At 37.2% G+C, this 8,921-nt stretch overlaps 1 pseudogene; it reads right to left on the bottom strand.

Moving 5' to 3' along the window:
* Positions 1–1,843: 1,843 nt before the first annotated feature.
* Positions 1,844–2,386, bottom strand: LOC148553114 (uncharacterized; annotated as a pseudogene).
* Positions 2,387–8,921: the final 6,535 nt, after the last annotated feature.

Raw genomic sequence — 8,921 nt, 5'->3', positions numbered from 1 at the left:
TCCTTAGTGTTGTAGATGGAGCTTATAAAGATTGTCCGACAAATGAAGAATGGAGCTTAGCAAAAAAAATGTGTGAATTTTTAGAGCCATTTTATGAAACTACAAACCTCATTTCGGGTTCATCATATCCAACATCAAATTTGTATTTTATGCAAGTTTGGAAAATTGAATTTCTTTTGGAAGACAATCAAACTTGTGATGATGTTGTTATTATGAACATGGCTTTCAGAATGAAGATGAAGTTTGATAAATATTGGAAGGATTATAGCACTGTCTTGGCTTTTGGGGCAATTTTTGATCCTCGATTAAAGTTAAAGTTCTTGAGGTTTTGTTACAAAAAACTAGATCCTTCAACCTTTGAATTGAAGGCAAATGAAGTATTGGAGAAATTTAAAAGGTTGTATGGACAGTATATAAATACTTTTGGTGGTTCAACAATTTCTCAAAGTAGTAGCCAATGTCCTAAGTCACCTGAAGAAGGAAGGCTTATAAAGAAGAGCAAAATGGTGATGAAGGTATTTAATTTTAATATAGTATTATTTTTCTCCTATTATGTTTATTCGTTACTTAAATAATCTTTATTCTACATCTTTTAGAAGTTCAGAGAATTTGACTGTGAAACCCAAACTTCCAAGGATAAAGATGAATTAGAGATTTATCTAAAGGAAGGTTTGATTCACACCAATGAAGATGATTTGAAGTATGATGTGCTAAATTTTTGGAGGATTAATGAGGATAGGTTTTCCACTCTGTCAGTTACGGCCAGAGATGTTTTAAGTATTCCTATCACTACGGTAGCATCTGAGTCTGCATTCAGTATTGGTGGACGTGTTTTAACAAAATACAGAAGTTTCACTCTTCATGAGTATGTCCAAATGCTTATTTGCACAAGGAGTTGGTTACGTGGATTTGTTCCAAATCATGATGGTAAACATTTATGCTATTTTTTTCAAATAATATTTTAAATTGAGTTTCTAACTGTTTTTTTTAATTGGTTGATTTTAGATTATGAAATTGGTAAAATTCATGAAGAAGTGTCAACAGAAATGATGCATCCCTCTCAACATTCATGATTTTAGATGATGAATTTGTGTCAACTTTATTTTGATTTTCTAGAGACATTATTGACGGTAGATACTAAAGAGTAAGGAGAAGGGTGATGAGATAGTGAATGCCATGTTTGATTTCTTGATGTATATAGTTAAAAGTTGGATTTAATATGATGAATGCACATTATTAACATTAATTTTTCAATTTTTTTATTTTCTACACATAAAATGACAAAGGGATAGAACAAACTAATGACTTTTAATAAGTTTTATGTGTGTTGAGATAGAGAATGTAAAAAATAAAAAAATAAAAAAAAAGGATTAGGTGACCCATGGGTTGGCCCTAAGGCTTTTGGCCCATTAGGGCTTTTGGCCCTGAGGGCTTTTTAAAATTTTGACCCTATTAGTTATAGGGCTTTTTATTCTTCTGGCCCTATAAAGTTGGGCCAAAGCCCTATAGGGCCAAACATATTGACACCTCTAGTGGTCTTCCTCTTCTTCTGTGGTGGCCCATCATATTCTCCGTATGGCAGAAATGACTGGGTGCTGATATAGACAGACGTCCGGTCTGTCAGACGCCTCTCCACCCCAGATAAGCTAGCCAGTTGGGTGATCAACGATGGGAATGGGACATTGTACTTCTGTTGTTGATTCACCTTCCACATCGAATCTCTAATAAGGGGAAGAATAGAGATCCTCTTCCCCTCCAGAATGGCCCAAAGTAATACTGCCACACGGACGCGAATGTGCGTAGCATGCGTGCTCGGCAAGATATAATCGGTGATAATCTGCTGCTAGATCCTCACCTCAGGATGGAGATGAGCACATGCAATGCTTTGCGGAACCACGTTCTCATCTCTGCTGTATTCCCAATGGGCCTCAGGTAGGCCAATCCTCTTCAGAACCGCATCCAAGGAAAGCTTGCCCGTAGTCAAGTTCGCCACTATCTTCAGGTAAGCATCGCGGCCCGAAGGAATATGCGGAATCTGCAAGAGGGCCTCTAAAGCATGGTCGGAGGTGTCTAAGGTGACACCCCAAAGAAAAATAGTTGTGGACTCTCTCTTTAGCTGATTTTCATAGAATTCTTTGACTTGGTGTTCATTGATTTCCACCGGGTCGAATTCTACGAATTTCCACTAGTAGAAATCGAGTCTGTTATGTATGACTTCCGCATATTTTTCCGGTACACTTAGCTTCCTCTCATAGTGGAAGGCTTTCTTTTCCAATTTCTTATATTGTTCATGGGCTTCCTCAGTGATAAAAGTGTCCGGCTGGGTGCTCAAACGTGCAGGAGGAGGAGCCAAAGGGTTTGCTTTCTCGTTGCCCTTGTGACGCATCCTGAAAGAGAACAAAAATGGACTACAACTTAGGAAAAACAGATAAAAATCACAGAAGCAAAGAAGAAATGTCAAACAATGCAAATTAGAGCCGATAAGGTAAACAAACACTCAATTAAGGAAAACATATTCAAAACAAGTGATATGCTCAATTGAAAATGTAGTTTTCCACAATCAAGTAATCTTAGTAACAATTAAAGGGAATGAACAGTAATTACAGCACAAATAACTTAGGTATAAACAGGAAGAGTGAATTGAATCAAAACTTGGTTATTGCAATTGTGCTTTGAAAGTATAAGTTTGACAAAAATTTGGCACAATGGCAATAAACAATTCAATATTCGAAGAACCTGCCTATTTAATATCAAAAAGTAAAAATAATCAACCAACACAGCCCTTGTTCACAAAGCAATACTTGATGAAAATCAATTTGAATTGCTCAAAAACCTTAAAGGAACAAGTGGCGATGTATGTGATCATTTATGTTTTCAAAACTACATGAATAAGCAATATCATCAATTCACTCTCTAACTATGTATGCACTTAACATATAACACCAAACAATGAATTAAATCTGAAATTTCAGTTCAATTTGGTGTTTTGAGCAAAAACAGCAACTAAGTGCATAACCAAACAAATGATCAAGGTAAAGTATGATTGTACAGCCAAGGTTACCACCAAACAAATTATTACAGCTGCAAATTTCAAGTCAATTTGGTGTTTCAAGCAAAAATAACACTAGATGCATATAAGAATTCAGTCTTAACCATCATCCAAAATTTCAGAAAACTGCACAAGTATGAATTAAAGTGCCTAAAGAAAACAAAATTTAAAGCTCATGCTGATTAGACATAAGATTTAAATCAAAAACATTCATTCAGGCAATATATCGAACAGGTTGTGTGCAGGATTCATAAACATCAATTTCAGTTCAATGTAAGCAGCATTCAACCTAGAAAATTCAATCAGCAACCATTCAATCCAGAAACACAAGTTTTAACTAATCTTAAGCCTAACCAAATCACTAAAACAGAATTAAAAAGCAATGAAAATAAAAAAAAAGGAAAACAGGGAACAGGGGAAGGGAACCTGCATTGATGAGGAAAGAAGAAGGGATAGGGAACAGTGGTGGTGGTGTCGCGGTGGCACAGCACCTTGCCACCGCTGGTGGTTGCTTGCCGGACTGGAAGGGTGCGAACTAGGGATGACACGTAGAAACAGGGCTGACTTCGCGCAGAAAAGAAGAAATGGTGGAAGGGGGAAGAAAAGAGAAGAAGGAATGAGGAGCAGGTAAGCGACGGTGGTCGCTGGTGGTGTTGTCGTCGGACGGGGGAAGTTAGGTGGTGGTTTGGGCTGAGGGTAGGAGAGGCTGGAGTGGTTTAGAGAAGAAGCAAAGAAGAAAACAGGTTTTGGGGTGAGTATCTGATGGGGCGCGATGGTATCCCCTTTCGAATTAACGTTCAAAAAAGGGCATGTGTGTACGCACACGACCGTATGCATACGTACACTAGAGAAAATGAGGAGTATACGCGCGCATAGCCGCGTGCGGGTGTTGCGAACAGAATGGTTATCGAGGTATGTGCGCGCGCACAAGGGCGTGTGTGTGCGCACACAAGGGAAAAGAGAGGGTTGTTCCAACGCACACTGGGTGCGTGGGCTGCGATCAGAATGGGTGCCATGGGCTGTGCGGGTGCACAACAGTGTGCGCACGCACAAGAGATTTTTTTTTCAAGAATTCAGGGTGAAGTGTGCGTGCGCACAACTTGTGTGCGTACGCACACGATGGAAAGAGGGTAGGATGCACTCGCACAAGATGTGCGAATGCCACAAACAGACTGGGTATTTAGGAGTGTGCACGCGCACAGATCTGTGTGTGCGCACAGGTGGCCAAAAAGAGGGGAAGTGTGCGCGCGTACAAGTGTGTGCATACGTACAGGACTCTATTTTTGCAAAATTTTTAGTGCCTCTAAGGCACCAAACATGACATCCAAAACAGGTTTTCAAGCCCCAAAGCATGTTAAAACTCCAAAAACACATTATTTCACAAAAATTACCTAATAAACATCAAAATGCATCTAAACTAAACTAAGCAACATACCCAATTATTCAAGAAATAAAAGCTAAAAGAGAGAAAGTTAGAAGGATTTTACCATGGTGGGGTGTCTCCCACCTAGCACTTTGGTTTAAAGTCCTTAAGTTGGACTTTTTGAGGAGATTCTTATGTTATGGTGGCTTATGTTTCCATCCCTCCTTGAATCTCTATCCGAGTTTGCTCTTGATTTGACCTCTGGGGTCCCAAATGAAATGCACCAAACTCTTGGGAAATTCGAAGCTAGCAAGTACAATCCATAAATGTCCATAAGTGTTGAGTGTTGAACCTAATGCCTGGATCCCACACTTTGGTTTCTCTATCATCCTCTTGTTGACAATCATTTATGCTCTTAGATGAACAACTTCTTGAATCACCATTAACACACTTGTACACTCTCCGGAATCCATTCAATTGACTCTTCCACCATAGTTGAACTTCAAATGTTGAATTGGCTTCTTTGATGAACTTTCTATTTTCTTGCCAATTAACACTTTTCTCTCCATGATCCACTACTCCAAGAAGGGTTTGAAGTTGATGATCCGTCTCCAAGACGGTGTATTGATGTGGGCATAAGAAACTTGATGAAATCTTCACCCACTCAATTCACTCTTGTACAAGTATCTTCACTTCTTGGTAGCCAAAATCTTCCTTAACCTCCTTTAAATCTTCCTCATCATCACTCAAGTCAAAAATTGGAGGTTGTGTGAAGTCCACATCAACATCTCCTTCAAATTCAATCAAGGGAGGTTCCTCCTCTTGTGCTTCATGTTGCAAACTCTCATCTTCTTCTTGATCTTGAAATTCTTCGTTCGCTCCACACCTTGTACTTGATTCCACACATTCATCCACAAGAATTTCTTGGTTGTGGCATGAACGCAATGAAGCTAATCGGTCAAGAGTTTTCGCCAAGGTAAACATGACTTGCTCTTGCTTCTTCCGGAACTCTTATTGTTCTTGAATGAGCATTAAAAATGCTTCTTGTGTGGCTTGATCCATATATGAAGATGAAGCTTGAGATGATGAAGGTTGACAATCAAGCTCATGAGGGTAAAGATTTTGGTTTTGTATGTAGTGGGGTGATGGTGTGTAGAATTGGTGACTAGAAAGGTAAGTGTTTGGGTTCCATGGGGTGAAATGTGGTAATGATGTGAATGAGTCACAAAGAAAATATAAACAAAACTAACTAACAAAAGCAAACAAACAACCAAAAAGTGCTATTCACACTATTAACATATTCACAACAACCAAAAACATAACACCGTTTGCATCCCCGGCAACGGCACTAAAAACGTGATAGAGAAAATCACGATGGTTTAAAATTTTAGCAAAACAATTTTTTCGTTGATAGCATAGTCCAAACCAACAAGTAATTCTCCCAATCAAAGTTTAGTTCTTTCAAATACAAAACATATAAACCGAGAGTCTTTCAACCTCAAGTCGTTCTCCCTAGGAATGCAATTGAAGTGTTACGCTTTCAGTTGTGAGGACAAAAAGGGGTTTTAAAATAGAAAAACTAAAGATTAAAAGAACTAAGAAATCAAAGAACTAATAAATTATCAAAATTGATATTGATGCAAGTAAAAAGGAAAACAAGATCAAAACTTAGTGAAAATGCTAAGATATGTATAAAAGAGCCTTGACTTGGAAATGAGACTCCAAGGTATCCTATCATCATCGTAACCATAACTATGGCAACTATGATGAGTCAATCTCGCTTAGTTAACCCCTAACATCGAAGAGTAGGTTTAGCAAGCATAATTGACCTTGATCCATAAGTCCTAGCTAACTTACCAAATTAATTGGTAAAAAGCTGGCTTCAATTGAAACAAGAGTCAACTAACTACCCAAGAATTACAACTAAATGTCGGACATCATGACTCTAGTATCCTAGGAACTCAAATCCCAAGCCAAGGTGTGAAAATCTACTCAAAATCTAGAGTTGGCATTTTCACAAACACTTTGTGGGCATAAAAGCAAAATATGAGAACTTGCAAAGGAAAATAAAAACTATGACCAAAATATTCACAATATCAACAATTAACGTTCAATCAAACATAAAGAAAGCATAAAACATTAAATGCATCAATGAAAACTTCAAGAAACCCAAAATTGCATATATAAACAAAGTATCTTGAACCATAAGAAAGTAAATGCAAAAGTAATGGAATTAAAGAGGAAATTTAAGAGTACTTACAAAAGATGAGTAAAATCCAAGATCAAAGCTTGCTATAAAATGCTACAATGGAGATGGAAATGAAACCCTAGGAGAGAATTCTCTACACTACTCCTACTCCTAATTAACTATCCTAAAAATGTCAAAATGAGGCCTCCTAATCTAATGCCTTCATATGGCTTCAATTCCCCTTGATATAGCACTTCCCATTCAGCATAAAGGCTCCCAAACTAGGCCAAAGGCTCCCAAAATTACAGAGCACGTGTTTCATTAATGAATTCACGTGCAGGGGCTTGTGCATACGCACACTTTGCTGAATGTTCACCTGTGCGTACGCACAGAGTATTGTGCGCACGCACACCAGCCGATTTCCTTCTTGTGCACACGCACAGATGCTTGTGTGCATGCACACATGGCTGTGTGCTTCTTCCTTGTTTTCTCCATGTGTTTTCCCTTAGTACATGCTTTCTTCCACTTTTGGTTATCCATTCTTGCCTCTATGACCTGAAATCACTCAATAAACATGTCATGGCATCAAATGGAATAAAAGTGGAATTAAAATTACTAATTTAAGCACAAAAATGCATGTTTTCACATTTAGATTCAATTTAGGACGAAAACACAAAAGTATGCTATTTAAGTGAATAAGTGTGAGTTTATGTGATGGAATCCACTCAAATCAAGCTAAAATATATCGTCAAATATGGACTCATCAAATAACTAGGTGTGAAATTGATATTTTCTTACCAAGTTGTTCATTGGATTTTGTAGAGAATTCTAAGACGAACGCATTCCCGCTGACGGCTTGTCAATCGGAGCTCCGGATTGAAAGATACAAGGATTTGAATCAAGAACCAAAGGTTTGCAATTCCCTTGTTCTTCCCCCTTATTTTCCTTGCCTAGCGTGTTTTCATTATGAGATGGACTGAAGAAATGGCTGAAGCCATTAAGTGTGGGTGAGTTTGGATTGGGCCTTGGGCTAGGTTTGGGTCCGGTTCGACCCGTTCAGTCCAATTTTCAATCAAATTCTTTAAAATTAGTGTTAAAATTCATATTTTAATTATTTTTACCCTTCTAACTTATCAAATTTAAGTTCTTAATTTTTTTTAATTATTTATTAATTACCCGGGTTTACACATATCATATGTTAGAATCGCTTGTACTACTATCTTGATCAATACCTCTTTTTCTGCCTGATTCAAAAGGTTTTCTTTCCACCCTCAATTTTGTTATCTATTCTCTTCTATCCATGTTAAGGCTTGACTTTTATACCTACTTCATTTGGCTAGTATCCCAAGGTATTTTCTTGGGTTTTTCCAAGCCAAAATATCCAAAATTTCTTCTATATTTATCCTTTTTTGGATTGGGATAGCGTTGCCAAAGGAAATTCCTGACTTATGGAGGCTAAATTGTGTTAAAAAGTATGAAATTTATCAACAAACTTTATAATTTTACTTAATTAATTGAGTTTTTTGAATCTTGTTTTCGATTAATTTTTGTGTGAAAAATATGCTTTTTGTGCTCCTAATTGTTAATTTCTTAATCTCTTTTTATGTCATTCGTTATCGTACTGAAATTTCTTTAAGTGTTTTAGAGTTAAGGTACATCAATGGCCTTAAAGGATTGAAAAGAATGGAGCAAAAAGTAAATTTGGAAAGCAATCCGGAAGGAAAGCTGTCTGACAACTCGCTTAAGCAAGACTCTCACGTGAGCGACATTTTCTCACTTAAGCGAGATACTCGCACGAGAACCATTTCCTCGCCTGAGCGTGATTCTCGCATGTGCAAGATTTTCTTGCGTGCGCGAGGTCGGATCATATGCCTTGATTAATTTGAAGCGTGTTTTCATGTTTTGGACTTTCCAAGGCCCCCAGCAACTACAACTAATGGTATTTGGAAGCCAAAATGAAGAGAGGAAGGACACATTCTCATACACTCACTCAACTTTACATTTTGTTAGGTTTTTAGTGGAATTCTAGAGAGAAAAGCTAGAATTCCTAGAGTTTTATTTAATTTTCTCTTTAGTTTTAGGTTTTAATTTTGTTTAGGTGTAGTTTTGCTCTTAGTTTCTTGTTCTCACACATTACTTGGAATATTTTGTTAGTTCTTCATCTTGTTATTTTAGTTTATAAACTCTTATTGAATTTTTGTTTACCTTTAATGAATTTGATATTTGATATTTTATTCTTGCTTACTTAAGATGTTATTGTTGCTTGCTTGAATTGGGTAGTTATAGATTTTATTATTTTTGTAATTTATGATGCTTTAATT

This window comes from Arachis ipaensis, chromosome B7 (assembly GCF_059453495.1).
Source record: "Arachis ipaensis isolate K30076 ecotype BB chromosome B7, ASM5945349v1, whole genome shotgun sequence".
Classification (NCBI taxonomy): Eukaryota; Viridiplantae; Streptophyta; class Magnoliopsida; order Fabales; family Fabaceae; genus Arachis; species Arachis ipaensis.
The sequence above is the reverse complement of the archived record's forward strand: the minus strand, read 5'-3'. Positions and strand labels throughout refer to the sequence as shown.